Raw genomic sequence first — 19,781 nt, forward strand, 5'->3', positions numbered from 1 at the left:
AACTATATTTAGACTGTTTACAATTAAATAAACCAAAGAGAACATATTTAATGAAAGCATTTTAATCACTGAAAAAATTTAAATCATTTTATTATGTAGTAGTTGGAGGGGTCTATGTAGAAAGCAGCCTGTGTTTTATTTGCATGAGGCCACAGGAAGCTCAAAAGACAGAAAAATGACTGAATTTTCATAAATTTGATAACTAATCCTTATGACTAAGAAGGAGCATGATACAAAAGAATGTGCCTGGGGTGGGAGCATGAAGTTAGGACAATAACTGAAGTGAGAAATGTAACCAGTGCAGCCAATCACTGGTTGAGAAATTCTTTTTCAACTGCTAGATAGGATCCTTAGCAGAAAATTCAGAATATGGTAGAGGAATAAAATCCTATAAAACTTTCTGGTATAAGACCCGGTGTTATGTTAGGTTATATTATGTCATGTCATGTTATATAAGACCGGGTCTTATATTAAAATAAGACCGGGTCTTATATTAATTTTTGCTCCAAAAGACACATTAAAGCTGATGTTCTAGCTAGGTCTTATTTTCGGGGGAAAACAGTATACAGAGAGAACCCTAAAGATTCTACCAAAAAATACTATTAGAACTCATAAGTGAATTTATTAAAGTAGCAGGATACAAAATTAACATTCAGAAATTGGTTGCATTTTTATATACCAGTAACAAACTATCGGAAAGAGAAATTAAGAAAACAATCCCATTTACACTTGCATCAAAAAAACATACAAGGAATAAATTTAACTAAGGAAGTAAAAGACCTGTACTCAGAAAATTATAAGACATTGAACAGAGAAATTAAAGAAGATACAAATAAATGGAAACATATACCATGCTCATGGATAGGAAGAACTAATATAGTTAAAATGTTCGTACTACCCAAAATAATCCATAGATTCAAAGCTATCCCTATCAAAATACCAATATTTTTTTCCAGAACTAGAATAAATAATCTTAAAGTTTATATGGAACCATGTAAGACCCCACATAGCCATGGCAACTCTGAAAAAGAAGAACAAAGTTGGAGCTATCACACTACCTGATATCAAATTATGCTACAAGGCCATAGTAATCAAAACAGCATGGTATTGGCATAAAAATAGACACACAGATCAATGAAACAGACTAGAGAGCCCAGAAATAAATCCATGTCTATATGGTCATTTAACCAATGACAAAGGAAGAAAGAATATACATTGTGGTAAAGACAATCTAGTCAATAAATGGTATTGGAAAAACTGGACAGATACATGCAAACAGAGAGAGAGAGAGAGAGAGAGAGAGAGAGAGAGAGAGAGAGAGAAAGAAAAGAAACAGGACCACCTTCTTACACCATATACAAGAATAAACTCAAAATGGATTAAAGACTTAAATGTAAGACCTGAAACCATAAAACTCCTAAAAGAAAAACATAGTAAGTAAATTCTCAGACATTACCCTTAGCAATATTTTTACTGATATATCTCCTTGGGCAAGGGAAACAAAAGAAAAAATAAACAAACTGGACTACATCAAACTAAAAAGTTTTTGCACAGCAAAGGAAACCTACAACACAACGAAAAGACTTCTTACCGAATGGGAGAAGATACTTATGAATGATACATCTGATAAGGGGGTTAATATCCAAAATTTATTTTTAAAAAACCTCACACAACTCAACATCAAAAAACCAAAACAATCCAATTAAAAAATGAACATTGGACCTGAACAAACATTTCTCCAAAGAGGACATACAGATGGCCAGTAGACATATGAAAAGATGCTCAACGTCACTAATCATCAGAGAAATGCAAATAAAAACCACAATGAGATATCACCTCACACTTGTCAGATGGCCATCATCAATAAATTAACAAACTACAAACGCTGGAGAGGATGTGGAGAAAAGGGAACCCTCATGTACTGTTGGTGGGATTGCAAATTGGTGTAGCCACTATGGAAAACAATATGGAGGATCCTCAAAAAATTAAAAACAGAACTACCTTACGACCCAGAAATTCCACTCCTGGGTATTTACCCAAATACATCCAAAACACTACTTTGAAAAGATATATGCCCACCTATGTTTACTGCACTACTATTCACAATAGCCAACATATGGAAACAACTGAAATAAATGCCCATCAACATACAATTGAATCAAGATGTGGTACATATATATAGTGGAGTGTTACTCTGCCATAAAAAAGAATGAAATCTTACCATTTGCAACAACATGGAAAAACCTAGAGGATATTATGCTAAGTGAAATAAGTCAGACTGACAAAGACAAATACCATATGATCTCACTTATATGTGGAATGTAAAGAACACAATAAATGAACAAACAAAACAGAAATAGACTCATAGATACAGAGAACAAACTGATGGTTGCTAGATGGGAGGGGAGTTGAGGAGATGGGTGAAAAAAGGGAAGGAATTAAGATGTGCAAATTACCAGTTATAAAAATAGTCATGGGGTCAATTATGTTATACATCACTACTCAATAAAATGACAAGACAAACTGAAAAAAAAAAAAAGAAATAAGACTAATAATAATGGTTTAAATGATTTAACTTGCTGCAATATTATCTGGAAATAAGAGAATCAAATAAAATTTTCGTTATATTTTAAAATCAGCAAAAAAACAAAAGAAAACAAAAAAACCAGTCATGGGGGGGCCGGCCCGTTAGCTCAGGTGGCTGGAGCTCCATGCTCCTAACGCCAAAGGCTACCGGTTCGATTCCCACATGGGCCAGTGGGCTCTCAACCACAAGGGTTACGGTTCGACTCCTTGACTCCCACAAGGGATGATGGGCAGCGACCCCTGCAACTGGCAACGGCAACTGGACCTGGAGCTGAGCTGTGCCCTCCACAACTAAGATTGAAAGGACAACAACCTGACTTGGAAAAAATCCTGGAAGTACACACTGTTCCCCAATAATGTCCTGTTCCCCTTCCCCAATAAAATCTTTGGGAAAAAGAAAAGTCATGGGGATGTAAAGTACAGCACAGGGAATATAGTCAATAATATTATAATAACTATGTAGGGTATCGGATGGGTATTAGACTTATCAGGGTGATCACTTTGTAAGTTATATAAATGTCCAATCATTGTGTTGTACACCTGAAACTATAATAATATAATACTGTATGACAACTGTAATTGAAAAATTAAAAAATATGTTTTATAAATATTCATATAGGTTGAGGATTAAACAAGGTAAGGAAGGAAACTAGTGCATAGCAGGCTCTCAACAAACGCCAGCCTCCATGTTGTTTTTCAATCTGTGACCCAGAAATGCCTCAGGGAGGTCTAGACCAATGCTCTGCATGATGCCAGGAGACAGGAAATAGGGAGGATGGCTGGGGGGACAGTCTGATTGCTCTCCAACAGGCAGCTGAGCCTCCAGATGTACTTCCAGGGTGGGTGTCCAAACCTCAAAGCTGAGGGTCCTTTCTGGCTCCTTTTGATATGTGTGAGGGCTTGGTGATACCCAGCTCCCTGCTCACCAGAAGGGCTTGCATGTCCCCACACCATGAAGTCATGTGGCAATGCCAATTTTTCTCTTGTCCAAACCTGCAGCCTTCACTGGAGGCAGCTCTTCTCTCAGTCCCTGCCCACCCATGCCTGGATGTGCTTGGGACAAGCCTGGCTCCTACACCTCATCTGTCCCCACTGTTGGTTCTTATACCCCTAGAGAAATCTGGTTTTCTGCTGTCTGTCCCCCTCCCGCAGCACACATGATAGATATGGAAATGGTGAAGCAGACCCCACATGCTGGGGCCCATTGAGATATCTGTGCCCCAATCCCAGTGGCATTGCTGCTCTGGGAAGAGACATAATTTGCAAGACTCCTTGTTGAAATAGCAAGGAAAAAACATCATTAAAGCACTAAGATATAAAGCTTCCTTTCTTTTATGGTCTCCCTCTTTCTTGACTTGTCATGGTATTTTTATTTGTTATTTGATGTCATTTTAAGTAAAGAAAACTATAAATTTCAGAAAAAAATCCATAGTACATATGGTTATTTGAGGATGACATAAACAAATATATGCAAAACACTTAGACTAGTGCTTAACATATAGTACATCCAATGACAAATTATCATAGTTAAAACTTATATAATAGCCATTTACAACTTCTGATTCTGGGAAGATAGAATATGCACAGATGTACTTTTTCCTATTTTTTATACAAAGTACAACAAGAAAAACCCTAGATTTTATATACTAAACAAACATAACAAGACTCTGACAGGTGGAAAGCAAGAGGCTAGAGACATTGGGACCCAAGTAATGACACAATGGTGAGTTCCCTGGGTTTTCTTTTTCTTTTTCTTTTTTCAAGAGAACAAATCCATTTTATTTATTTTTCAGTAGATTTAAATCCTTAAGGGGTACAGCATTACATGAATTCTGTGTCCTATGGCCTTAGCAGGAAGGTTGCTTTGGAATTTGGCACAAACCATGCCACTGTTTCCATGAGCGCGAGTTCCCTTTCCCCAGATTACTCTGGTTTTGTTCGGTTTGCCACCAGGAGTCACGGTGTTGTCCTTTGCCTTGTAGACATAAGTACATCTCTTGCCTAGATGGAATTCAGTTTCATCTCAAGCATAAACACCTTCAATTTTCAGAAGAGCTGTGTGCTCTCTCTGGTTCCGGAGACCCCACTTGTAGTCAGCAAAAATGGCCTTGGACCACAGCCTTCCAGACATATTTGTTGTTTTAGAAGTCCTGTTCCCAGCAGGCCCCCAAAGTTCAGCAGCAAGAGTTCCACTCAGCTCTACAGGCCCCAAGATGGCGGAAAAAGCCCTGGGTTTTCTTTTTGCTTCATATCTCCTATAGTTGGAGCTGAAGAAGACGGCAACCCAAAAGTGCCAATGGATAGACAAAACAACAACAACAAAAAAAAGCCCCAGCAAAGCCTGCTCTCTCTAGCCAAAAGATCAGGAAAAGGGCCACCTCGTAAGACAAAACACTTTAAGGCAATAACTGCTCTAATTCAAACAAACACCACAGAGAAAACTGACCCAACCCCTACCAATGCCAGAAAATACCAATGCTGACTGGGGAGTCTTCTAAATCCATCAGGCTGTAATAAGGTGTCCCTGCCCGGAGGCTTCCTCTCCCTCCTGGGGTGCTACCAGATGAAGCATAGTGGAGGATCAGGACTTTCACCATAGCCACACGTAACGGGACCACCACCCCTCCATCGCGGGTGTCAGTAGAGGCCATGTAGGGAACAGCAATGAGGCAATCCTCTAAGCCAGCATGGTGGAGGCCAAGTGGGGAACCTGGACTTCTATTCCCATTTGTCAGTAATGAGGCAGATCCTTTCCTACCACTGCTACAGCCATGTCAGAAGGAGCAAGCTAAAACAAAAGGCTGAAATAAAATCCAGAGTCTTACAACATAACACTGCAAATGTCCAAGTTTCAACTGAAAATTACTCATCTGCCAAGAACCAGGAAAATCTCAACTTGAATGAAAACTCAATAGACACCAACACCAAAATAATGGGAACATTAAAATTAGTTGACAGTCTTAAAGGGGCCAACATAAAAATGCTTCAATGAGCAATTATAAAAACCTTTGAAGCAAATTTTTTAAAAATAGAAACTCTCAGCCAAGAAATAAAAGATGTAAAGAACTGAGTGGAAATTTTAGAACTGGAAAATACAACAATGGAAATAAAAACTCAATTGATGGGCTCAATAGTAGAATGGAGGGGACACAGAAAATACCAAGTGAACTTGAAGATAGAATAATAATAGAAGTTACCTAACCGAAAAGCAGAGAAAACATAAAACAAGACAAGTCCCAACACACCAAACAGTCTCAGGGAACTGATAGACTATAACAAAAGATCTCACATCACTGGAGCCCCATAAGGAGAGAAAAGAGGACAGGTCTTAAAGAAAAAATATCTGAAAATTTCCCAAATTTGACAAAAGATATAAACCTACAGATTCAAGAAGCTGAGTAAATAATTGTATGTGCTATACTTTTAGGTTTGTTTACACCAGTATTGCCACAAACACACGAGTAATGAGTTGCACTATGATATTACAATGGCTACCTCACTAGACAATAGGAATTTTTTAGCTCCATTATAATCTTATGGAACCACCATTGTATATGCAGTGGGTCACTGACCAACACATTGTCATGTGGTGCATGACTGTATTACTATTATTATTATTATCATTATCATTTTTATGGATGAACAAACTGAAGTACAAAGATGTTTGGTGACTTGCACAAGGCCAGTCAACTTGCAGCTAATTAGTGCTACAAAAGTTATATACAATGTTTGGAGAGAATACAGAGATTTGAGTGACCAACTATATCCGAGGGGACACGGGTTGACACAGAAAGTTTCACAGAACTGAATCTCGATGGATATTAAAGTTTCTCTGGAATTCTAAACAGATGGATCAAATTCCAGCGGGCTGAGGTAAGACGAGGTAAGGAAAAGTCATTTAGGTTCCCTGGCTCTCAGTTTTCTCCCTTACAAAATAAGTAATTTTGTTATCTCTAAAATCCCTTCTAGCTCATACAGTCCATGATTCTATGCTGTTGGTGCTGAAAATTAAATAAATTCCTGGGGCTCTGTAGGTACAGTCCTTGCCTCTATGCAATACCAGAATAACTTATGGGAAATGTGTCACTGTGTCCAAGAAACGGTGTAGCTATTGTCAATTATAAATGAAATACCACTGTGACACAAGTTTAAAAGGCTTTGGAGTTATTTGGAAAAACCAAACCACCATTTTAATATTGTTTCTATGGGAAAATAACTTTCCAACTAAACATGGCATATAAAGCAATGGTTTAAAAATTGTACATGCTCTGTTCAAATGTATTCTAAAATGTCTGTTCAGAAGAAAAGAAAGAGAGGGGTCCTTTAAAAAAAATTAGAATCAGGCTTGGAAGGAGCTGTGGGTCTTAGAGAAAAGTTAATGAATAATGTTTTGTATCTAAAGCCAATTAGCTTTTTATAACAGTTCCAGTCTTCAAAGGACAGGAAGCAGAGGAGAAGAATTCAAGAAAGAATTTCCATCTAGGCTGGAAAAAAGCAACAGAGGGTAGTCCTAGGAAAACAGTGCATATGTAAGCAGAATCATTTGCTTTCTTTTTGGTTTAGATTGGGATAAAACAGGATGCTGAAAGATGCTAGGAGGTAAGCAAAACCTGAACTAGGGTAGCAGAATAGAAATAACCTCCAGTGGGACAACATGGTAGAAGAGCAACTAAGAACAGTACTATCTCTTAACTTTTCATTCTGACAAGTGAGAAGAAAAGTTAGAATTCTTGTTAAACCGGAGTAAAGCCAAGGTTAAATCACAACAGTGGAAGTTTTCTTATGATGAAGTATACAAGTGTGCTAGGTGTTTTATTCAATTATGCTCTAAATTGTGTGTTTTATACTGAAGGCCCAGGTTGTATGCCTCACAGGTACCTTATACTTAATGTATCTGTACTACTGATCTCAGCCTGTGCCTTCTCCCTCTACTCCTGGCACAGCTTCCCTCCAATCGTCTCCATCTCAAGAAATAACATTACCATTCACCAAAGTATTCAACCCAGAAATCCAGGAGTCATTTTTAACTTTTCCTTCTCTCTGATCTTTCACATACAATCTATCATCACATCATGTTGGTTCTACTTAGAAACTATTATTCTAATCTTTCTATTGTTCTCCACTGGCACCAGCAGGCCCTGATCATTGATTGTTTAGTTTACTGCAAGAGCCTGCTGACTGATTTTGCTACTCCCACTCTTGCTGATCCATTTTCCACTCAGCAATCAGACTGATCTTAAAATGTAAATTAAATTAGATCATGTTGGCAACCTATGGAATGGGAAAACATATTTGCAAATCATATATTTGATAAGGGGTTAATACCCATAATATATAAGGAACTTCTACAACTGATCAATAACGACAACAAAAAAAGACCCAATTAAAATATGAGCAAAGTACTTGAATAGACAGTTCTTCAAAGAAGATATACAATAAGCATATGAAAAGATGCTCAACATCATTAGTCATATGAGAAATGCAAATCAAAACCACGAGATATTACCTCACTCCCATTAGAATAGCTATTATCCGAATAGAAAATAACAAGTGTTAATGAGGATACAGAGAAATTGGAAGCCTTGTGCGCTGTTGTTGACAACATAAAGTGGTACAACCATTATGGAAAAAAGGTGACGATTCATCAAAAAATAAAAAAATATAATTACCATATTACCCAGCCATCCCACGTCTGAGTACACATATCTAAAAGAATTCAAAGCAGGATCTTGAAGGGATATTTGCACACCCATGTTCACAGCAGCATTTTTCACAATAGCCAAGAGGCAGAAGCAACCCAAATGTTCATCGACAGATGAATGGATAAAGAAAATGTGGTATGTACATACAGTGGATTATGCCGCCTACAAAGGAAGGAAATTCTGACATAAGCTACAACATGCATGAATCTCAAGGACATTATGCTAAGTAAAATAAGCCAGTCACAAAAGGACAAATACTGTACACCACCACTCATACAAAACATCTAAAGTAGTCAAAATCATAGAAACAGAAAGTAGAAAGGTGTTCATCAAAGGAGGGGGGAAGGGGAAAGAGGAATTAATGTTTAATGGGTATAGTTTCTGTTTTGCAAGATGAAAAATTCTAGAGATCTGTTGCACAACAATGTCAATATATTTAACACTGCACACTTAAAAATGATTAATATGGTAAATTTAATGTTATTTTTTTTACCAGAATAAAAAAGTTAAACCATGTCACTGATATTTTCTAAGGGTTTAGTTTTATAGGAAGAATTGACTGAAATTACTTGTCAAATATTACAATTTAGTTATCTACTCATATGCTTATGGGATGCCTACACAGACTGAATAGTGTGACTTATGGTCTCCATTTATAATCTGACATGACTCACTTTTGGAAAACTGTCTTTTGTCTCCAAAGAGATACATGTCTACAAAAAGTTAAGATCAATTAATTTAATAATCTTGATAAGCAAACTGAAAAGAAAAACTATAAACCACTTTTCCCTTTAACTTTTCATCTTTTATCATCAGAACAACCAATTTTCACTGTCCCTTGGACACATGTTCTCCTCCCATTCACCTACCTTCATCATTTTTCATGATTTTTAGTTGCCCCAATGTCCAACCTGGAAGGTTTTCCCACTGTGTGAAGTCTTTAGGACTTTCTTATTAAATAGGACAAAAAATGTACATAATTCATTATTTAGGAAACTTTGAAACACTACAGTTCACAAAGGGTTATGAAAAGCTAACACTTCCTTCTAGCAATCTTCATTAATCTTAATGATTTATTTCATATATTAAATGATACATTGAATTCATAATACAAGCAATCTAATTGATCATGGTTGCCAATTTTATAGAGAAAATAAAAGCAATAGGAAAATATTTTTTAAGTGAAATCCAAATGCAAAGGGTCAACATGCAAAAAGAAAGGTCTATTGCACCAGAGTAACACAGTAGAAGTGCTCAAAGAAACCTGCAATGATGAATTATGTCAAAGGGACACAGGAGCCAACTGAAAAAGCTCCCAATGGCCAAAGCTAGTATAATATAAGCAAGAAAATCAAGTAGTATTAAATAATAAGCCAAAGTATAAAACAAATATCCATGAGTCCATACTGACATAAATGATTGGATAAGTGGGGGAGAACAGATATTCTTCTTTGCAGAAGAATTTCAAATAATTTATACACTCAGCCCACAAGGAGGCAGAACATAAATCCCTATTCCTTAAGTATGGACTGCACATAGTGACTTCCTTCCAAAGACTTCAGTATGGAAAGTTTCTTTATAGTGGAGAAACCTGACAAGTACTACCTCAGTGATCAGGGTTTTAACATCATGTGGACAGTATGTACTCTTGATATGATGTGATGACAGTGGCACTTTACTTCTACGGTCTTCCTCCCCAAATCCATAAACCCAGTCTAATCATAAGAAAAACATCAGACAAAATCCAACTGAAAGATATTTTACAAATTATCTGATGAATACTCATCAAAATTGTCAAGGTCATCAGAAACAGGGAAAATCTGAGAAACTGTCACATTTTGAGGCGCCTAAGGACACATGATAACTAAATGTAATGTGGTATCCTGAGTAGGATTCTGGAACAGAAAAAGGAAATTACGTAAGAATTAAGGAAATCTGAATAAAGTATACATGTTACTTAATAATAATGTATCAACATTGGTTCATTAATTATGACAAGTGTATCATATGAGTATGTAACATGTTAGTAATCATGGAAACTGAACGTGGGGTACTTGAGAACTCTCTGTACTAGTTTTGTAATTTTTCTCCAAATCTAAAACTATTCTAAAATAAAGGTTTATTTTTTAAAGTAGCCTACTTTCTGGTTCTAACTGTTTCTGGAAAAAAGAAATGAATTTACTTGCAATAGGAAAATACAGCAGCATACTAAATTATGTCTGAGTATTTTCCAATAATTTAATAAATCACATTCAGTCTATATGTCTCAGCAACCCTTCATTATACCAACATTCAGGACACAAAAGCATACTTCACAAGAAGGAGGTATTATGGGCCTACACAGCCATGCCTTACATGAATAATACAGAGAGGGAAGTTTAGACTACTACTTTAAGTGCTCTATGGGGATCTTACATCTAAAGTAAAGTTGAAACACTCTATAGCAGAAATTCATAAGTAAATGTTTTAGTGCCTTTAAAAATCTACTTTCAATGAGTTTGACACTAGCCATGTTTTCAGGGGAGAACATTTTAAGAGATGAAAGTATTAGCAAAGGCAAAATAATCTGGGTAATATAAATTGTGGTATTGAGGTAGAGGAATCTTCATTATGACATTAGTGCTATTCTGAGTTCTCTCTGGACAGTAAGATAATGTCAAATGAAACAATCTGTCAAGTAGGTTTATGTGAAACTCCTAGGAAGATACAAGGTGAATAAGAGAAACCTTTTTAATACTTCAGCTAAAGCAGTACGGAGATGGGGTGGAAAAAAAAGATAAATGAAAATTCCACTTATTGGCAATATATAAAAACAGAACTACCACATTATTTATGACTGCCTGAGTCCACCTTATTCTTATTTCAGAATAAGGCATTGATATTTTTTAACTAGAAAAATGAAGGATATATAATAAATATTGTTGATGTCTTCCTTCACTAAAATTCCAATATCCTCCTTTTATAATAAGAAAACAATAAGCCTTGGCAATGAATATTAAAGAAGCAAATACCAAAAACCACTGGTAATTTTTAAAATTTAATTTTAGCCATTAGTTTCAATATTCTTACTAATAAAATTTCAGAACACAGCTGCTAACCATAAAAACTGCTATCTAATTTGATTTTATCTGATCTCTTTTCCTGCCCAACCTCTGCTGGGGTTGTGAAATAAGCAAAGAGTAAACAACAAAAGGGAGGTGAAAGGAAATTAGAAACAAGTTACCTGAGTAATCCATACATTGAATGATCACTCCATGGATGCATAATTAAGAATTGATTGTGGTATATGTGATCTTTATAATAAAACAATGTCTCCTCACTACTCTCATTTTTTAATGGATATCATTTAAGCCAATAATTATTCATCTCTGGTATACTGACTTATTTGCTAATTTGTGTTCATTTAGCGTACTACATTTGCTTAAAATTAAAAGATAAAAGTTTGCCTCAGTAGCTTACCAAATTCCCAGGTGGAAACAACTGACTGGCCAAGACTATGTCATATCATACCCTTTGATCCAGCTGCCAGGATAGGAAGAAGAATCTGGTTCCTTTAGCTGCTGAAGTGAGTTCTGAGGTGCTCCATCCAACTAAGACTTTACATATTGGGATTTCTCTCTAAAGTGAACAGCTGGGCAGCTAAAACAATTCTGAAAAATGTCCACCACAAGGAAGCATGTGTTTGGGGGTGGGGGAGAGTAGATGTATTCAAAGATCAGTAAGATTTATTTCACTGGATACTTGCTGGGGAGTAATATGATGCTTCTTGAAAAGGGTGGAATTGAGAGACTTATGATTTGGATAGACAGAAAATAAAGGTGAGGGGATTTCTAGCAAGAGACTATTGAGAGACTAAGGTAGGAATGAAGATAGTGCATTTTCAGAAAAAAAGGGAAACAAACCTTTTGTAGTACCATGTTTCCCCGAAAATAAGACCGGGTCTTATATTAATTTTTGCTCCAAAAGACGCATTAGGGCTTATATTCAGGGGATGTCACCCTGAAAAATCATGCTAAGGCTTATTTTCCAGTTAGGTCTTATTTTCGGGGAAACATAGTAATTATAATAATTCCTTCTGCTCTAACTCCAAAATACATCCCAAATCTGACTTCTTGATCAAGATTATTATAATCTCAAAGTCATGTAAATCATAAAATAGTCCCATTTTAATATGCCTTTTACTTTAGCCTACACAACCTTGTATGATCATAGAATACTAGTATATTTTTGGTTTACCCTTATTCCTAGGGTGTAGTAGCTCTTCAGGTCAAAAATCTGGGGTGTTTACCAGGACCTCTTCTCCTTAACATCCCTCTATGTTTTGTCCTTCTAGTCCATCCAATTATTGTCTTTCTACCATGTTTCCCTGAAAATAAGACCTAGCCGGACCATCAGTTCTAACACATCTTTTGGAGCAAAAATTACTTTAAGACCCAGTTTTATTTTAATATAATATAAGACCGGGTAAAATATAGTATAATATAAAATATAATATGACATGACATGACATGACATGACATAACATAATATGACTGGGTCTTATATTAAGTTTTGCTCCAAAAGACGCATTAGAGCTAATGGTCCGGCTAGGTCTTATTTTTGGTGAAACATGGTAGATGTATGGATACCTGAGACAAAAACATTACAAGGAGAGGGAACCAACAATATGAAGATCCAAAGACAGGAAGATGCATGGCATGTTCAAAGAAAACCCAAAGCTAGCAGAAGGAAGGAAATAATAAAGATTAGAACAGATAAACAAAATAGAGAAGAGAAAAACAATAGAAAAAAAATCAATGAAAACAAAAGATGATTCCTTGAAAAGACCAACAAAATTGACAAACTTTTAGCAAGATGGACTAAGGGGGAAAAAAGACTCAAATTACTAAAATCAGAAATAAGTGGGAACATTACTACTAATTCTACAGAAAGAGAAAGCATTATAACAGAGTATCAGGAATAATTGTATGCCCACAAATACACTAGATGAAATGAACAAATTCCTAGAAACACAAGGCCTACTACAATTAAATCTCACACACACACACACACACACACACACACACACACACACAAAATAGAATATCTGAACAGACCTATGACTAATAAGGAGATTGAATCAGTAATCAAAACTCTTCTGACAAATGAAAGCCCTGCAGCTGGTGGCTTCACTGAGAGATTCTAAAATACATTTAAAGGAGAATTAATATCATATCTTCTCAAACTTTTCCCAAAAAAACCTGAAGAGGAGGGAACACTTCCTACCTCATTCTATGAGGCCAGCATTACCCTGATACCAAAGCCAGACAAAAAAACTACAAGAAAAAAAAACTACAGGCCAATAAGCTCCTATGACCACTGATATAAAATCCTCAACAAAATACTACCGAACCCAAATTCAGCTGTATTATTAAAAAGATTATACACCAGAACCAACTGGGATTTATTCCTGGAAAGCAAGGATGGTTCAACATACAAAAATCAATCAACATACTAAACTAAATTAACAGAATAAAGGGGAAAAACATCAGTGGGATCATCTCACTGATGCAGAAAAGACATGTGACAAAAATTCAACACTCTTTCATGATAAAAATACTAAACAAACCGGGAATTGAAGGAAATCACCTCAACATAACAAGTCAGAATATTATAGGCCAGTATTTCTGATGAACATAGATATAAAAATCTTCAAAAAAATATTAGCTAACAGAATATAACAATACATTAAAAGGATCATCCACCATAATCAAGTAGAATTTATTCCAGAGATGCAAGGATGGTTTAACATCTGCAAATCAATCAATGATACACCACAGTAATGAAATGAGGAATAAAAATCATATGATCATTTCAATAGATGTAAAATAAGCATGTGACAAAATTCAATATCCATTCATTATAAAAACTTTCAACAAAATGAGTATATAGGAACATACCTCAATATAATAAAGGCCATATATGATAAGCCCACAGCTAACATCAGACTCAACAAGGAAAAATTGAAAGCGTTTCCTTTAAAATCAGGAACAAGGCAAGTAGGCCCATTCTTATCACTCTTATTCAACATAGTACTGGAAGTCTAAGCCAGAGCAATTAGGCAATAAAAAGAAATAAAAGGCATTCAAATAGGAAAGGAAAAATTAAAACTGTCTCAATTTACAGATAATATGATATTATATATAGAAAACCTTGAAGACTCCACCAAAAACTCTTAAAACTAATAAACCAATTAAGTGAATTTGCAGGATACAAAATAAAAATACATAAATCAGTTTAATTTCTATACTCTAATACAGAACTATCAGAAAAAGAATTAATAAAAACAATTCCATTTACAATTACATCAAAAGGAAAAAAAATACCTAGGAATAAATTTAACTAAGGATATGAAATACTTGTACAATGAAAACTATAAGATACTGACAAAGAAATTGAAGATGACACAGATAAAGGGAAAAATACTCCATACTCATGGGTTAGAAAGATTAATACTATTAAAATGTCCATACTACCCGAAGTGGTCTATAGATTCAATACAATCCCTATCAAAATTCCAGTGGTATTTTTCACAGAAACAGAACAAACAATCCTTAAACTTGTATGGAACCACAAAAGACCCTGAATAGCCAAAGTAATTTTGAGAAAGAACAAAACTGGAGGCATCACAGGTCCTAATTACAAACTATATTATAAAGCTATAATAATTAAAACAGTATGGTATTAGCATAAAAACAGCCACATCAATCAATGGAAGAGAAAAAGAGAGCCCAGAAATAAGCACATGCATATATGGTCTATTAATTTATAACAGAGAATATACAATGGAGAAAGGACAGTCTTTTCAATAAATGGTGCTGGAAAAACTGGACAGCCACCTGTAAAAGAATAAAACTGGACCTATCTTACACCATACACAAAAACTAACTCAAAATGGATTGAATGCATGAATGTAACATCTGAAGCCATAAAACTCCTAGAAGAAAACAAAGGGGGTAAACCCTTTCACATCAGTTTTAGCAATATCTTTTTGGGTATGTCTCCTCAGGCAAGGGCAACAAAAGCAAAAATAAACCCAGAAAGATATTCAGAAGAGGGATCAGATCACAGGGTCATATGGTAATTCTATCCTTAATTTTTTGAGGAATCTCCATACCATTTTCCATAGTGGCTGTACCAATTTACATTCCCACCAGCAGTGTATGAGGGTTCCTTTTTCTCCATAGCCTCTCCAATACTTGTTATTACTTGTCTTGTTGATGATAGCCATTCTAACAGGTGTAAGGTAATATCTCATTGTGGTTTTGATTTGCATTTCCCTAATAGCTAGTGAAGTTGAGCATTTTTTCATGTATCTATTGGCTGTTTGTATGTCTTCTTGGGAGAAGTGTCTGTTCAGGTCCTCTACCCATTTTTTAATTGGATTGTGTTTTTTTGTTGTTGAGTTGTATGAGTTCTTTATATATTTTGGATATTAGCCCCTTATCAGAGGTGTTGTTTGCAAATATCTTCTCCCATTCGGTTAGCTGCCTTTTTGTTTTGTTGATCTCTTCTCTTTGTTTGGTCTCTTTTGGGTATCTACCCAAATAATCTGAAAACATTATCCATAAAGATATATGCACCCCTATGTTCATTGCAGCATTATTCACGGTAGCCAAGACTTGGAAATAATCAAAGTGTCCTTCAATAGATTATTGGATAAAGAAGATGTGGTAATACATACCATGGAATATTACTCGGCCATAAGAAAAGATGAAACTGCCATTTGCGACAACATGGATGGATCTTGAGATTATCATGCTAAGCGAAATAAGCCAGACAGAAAAAGTTGAGAACCATATGACTTCACTCATATGTGGGATATAAAACTGAAAGCAACAAACAAGATAAATAAACAAATAAACAAAAAACTCATAGACTTAGACAACAGTTTGGTGGTTACCACAGGGTAAGAGTGAGGATGGTAGAAAAGGAAAAAAGAGATCAAACATAAAAGGAGAAAGGGGTCAAACATAAAAAGAAAAAGGGGGTCAAACATAAAAAGGGGGTGATGGAAAGAGAACTGACTCTGGGTGGTGAACACACAATGCAACATATAGATAATGTATTATAGAAATGTACACTTGAAACCTATATAATTCTACTAACCAATGGTACCCCAATAAATTTAAATTTAAAAATGGGACTATATTCAACCAAAAAGGTTCTGCCCAGCAAAAGAAACCATCAACAAAATGAAAAAACAACATACTAAATGGGAGAAGATATTTGCAAATGACATATACAATAAGGGGTTAATATTCAAAATATATAAGGAACTCATACAACTCAACATGAAAAAAACAAACAATCCAATTAAAAAATGGGCAAAGGACCTGAATAGACATTTCTCCAAAGAGGACATATAGATGGCCAACAGACATATGAAAAGATGCTCAACATCACTAATCATCAGGAAAATGAAAATCAAAACCACAATGAGATACCAGCTCACACCTGTTAGAATGGCTATTATCAAAAAGTCAACAAATAATAAATGTTGGTGAGGATGTGGAGAAAAATGGAACCCTGGTGCACTATTGGTGGGACTGTACACTGGTGCAGACACTATGGAAAACAGTATGGAGATTCCTCAAAAAAATTAAAAATAGAACTACCTTACGACCCAGCAATTCCACTTCTGTGTATTTATTAAGAAACCCAAAACACTAATTTGAAAAGGTATATGCACCCCTGCATTCACTGCAGGAAGATCTATGATTGCCAAGATATGGAAGCAACTTAGGTACCTACCAACAGACAAACGAATAACAATGTGGTACGTGTGTGTATACATATATATGCAGCAGAATATTTCTCATCAATAAAAAAGAATGAAATATTGACATGTGTGACAATACAATGGGCCAAGAGGATATTATGCTAAGTGAAGTAAGTCAAAGTGAGAAAGACAAATGCCATATGATCTCACTTATATGTGGATTCTAAAAACAAAACAAAACAACGCATAAATACAGAGAACAAATTGATGGTTGCCAGAGAGGTGGAGGGTGGGAGATGGGTGAAAAAGGTGAAGAGGAATAAAAGGTACAAACTTCCAGTTATAAAGTAAATAAGCCATGGGAATGTAGTGTACAGCACAGGGAACATAGCCAATAATAATAGCACAGTGACAGATGATTACTAGAGTTATTGTGGTGACCGCACTGTAAGGTATATAAATGTTGAATCACTATGTTGTAAATCTGAAACTAATATAATATTGTATGGCAACTATAATTTAAAACATTTAAAAATAATTAACATTAAATTATGGAAGTCATTAAAAATACTCTAAATTTTTAAAAGTGGGAAATCCTAATTCAAACATGGCTAAATGTCTACGAGTATGTAGATACTAGTTTAGATGAAATGTCATATTAATTTAAAAAACAATTTTCCTATATGAACCCCCTCCAATTACCATTAAAAAAGGAAAAAGAAAAAAATTATATATATATGTTGCAACTTGCCATGTTCACTGGTAAATGTACAATTACCATCACAGGAAAGGTTTCTGATTTGCAGAACTCTACTGTGCATTCAAAAACAGTTCTAAGAAAGCCTTCTAATCTGTTCCATTGTTAGTCTAGTGGTTTATAAATTGCACGAAAAAAGAAAAGAAAAATCGGATGTGTATAATATGGAAAGAAAAATATGGGGACAGAAGAAATCACCCCAACAATTCTTACTTTTCTACTTTCCAAAAATTCCTTATCACCCCCTTTTCTCATTCCTCCCTCCCAAAAGAGAAAAAAAAAAAAAAGCCAGGATCCTTGCCAATCCCCACAAAAACCCTTAGGCTTCTCTCAAGCATGCAAATGTAATTTTCTACCCAGACAACACACTCCCTTTTTAATGAACTCCAAAAACAATCTGTGAATGCCCACAGAAGAGAAAAGAGGAAAATTACAATGAAAGAAAATACAAACAGAGATGTGGGGGAGGGTCAAGATGGATATGGCAAGTCCAGAGTTTAAACAGACATAAAAGATAATTAAGGTGAAGGGACTGTAATCAAACAAAATGGTCTGCAGGCTGTCATTTCATACAAATTAGAGTCAGAGAAATATATGAATATTCACTTGAATAAAAATCACTCATTACAGGAGTGGTCCTTCAAGTAAAAGGATCCTGTCAAGGCCCAATGTGGTTATCATTCTTTGTTCCATTTTGTAATTAAAAAACAAACCAAAAAAACAACAACAACAAAAAACTGTATAAATGAAAAAGATAAAAAATAATTTTACATATGCACCCACCTCTTAAACAGTCAAGAGCAAGTTTCTTTATGATATAACCAAATACTATGTCAAAATTAGATATTCAAAGAATGTAAATAAATGACAAGAGATACTTCAGTCAGTCACATGATTCAGAATCCCTCCAGATGCACATTATGATTCAGATTTGAACAGTAAACAGACTGGCCACAGGGTAGGGTAGGAGGACTTGAAGAAAAATATAATACAGGAAGGTCGTCAAAATGAAAACTGTCTTCTAGCCTCACAATTTGAAGAAAAATTTTATTGGAAAAAATAATAGCTTTAAACCAATTTAGGCTGGAATAATTACAACATTTTTCAATCTAACTTCTTAATGATGAATAGAATTCTTCTCCCTGCTTAAGGGTCAAATTGGTTGGGCTCTACACTTGTCTGGCACCATGCTGTGGGCTATTTCCTTTAATATATAACCAATCAAAGATGTATTCAGGCTTTTGTGAGATCCAAAGCTTTGCTAACTGCATATCCTAGAGCATCATTAAGTTTTTCTAAAAGGAGCAGACAAAGCTACATACAGTGATAGCCTCCCTTGGATAGCTAATGTTCAGTGGCCCCTAGTTTCTCAAAGGTAGACATTGAACCCTTTTAAAATTCACCAAATAGATACTTTTTCTTACTAATATTTTTCTGCCTTCAATTTGTATCAACACACCACAAAATCATAGGTGCTTAGGGGAATGACAAAAGAAAATAAATTATTCAAAATATGTAATTGTTTCAAACAGACTAATCTGTAAGTACTAACTGAAAACTAATATTACTTTATCAGGCTTAATGATAAATGTCATCAACTGAATATACAATTTAGCATAAATCCTTATGGAGTGACTATGCTCACATAAGGCATACATAAACACTATACCACTGTTAAATTTATGATTTATAGCTGACAGTAATTTACATATTGGCACACATTACAAAGCAACATTTATATAAATAAGAGACTGAATATACAGCCTTTTAAAGACTTCCTAACAAGATGTATTAAGGTAACCAAGTTAAATCAAGAATTTAAGGATACAGAATATACATAACCATATTATATGAGTTAAATCTTGCTTTCATTTACTTATAACAGGTATAATAGTCAGGACACCCACATGGAAGTACAGAATACAAACATGGCTAATTATTTGTTTATATTGAAAAAATCACATGTATCTTTCTA

The 19,781-nt window shown here is 35.1% G+C and overlaps 1 protein-coding gene and 1 pseudogene across 4 annotated transcripts in view; both read right to left on the bottom strand.

Moving 5' to 3' along the window:
- Positions 1–19,781, bottom strand: part of ZSWIM5 (zinc finger SWIM-type containing 5) — a 137,369-nt gene that overhangs the window by 70,435 nt on the left and 47,153 nt on the right. The gene's annotated exons all lie outside the window — the stretch shown is intronic.
- Positions 4,385–4,804, bottom strand: LOC109437364 (large ribosomal subunit protein eL33; annotated as a pseudogene).

Source organism: Rhinolophus sinicus, linkage group LG06 (genome assembly GCF_036562045.2).
Source record: "Rhinolophus sinicus isolate RSC01 linkage group LG06, ASM3656204v1, whole genome shotgun sequence".
NCBI classification, from domain to species: Eukaryota; Metazoa; Chordata; class Mammalia; order Chiroptera; family Rhinolophidae; genus Rhinolophus; species Rhinolophus sinicus.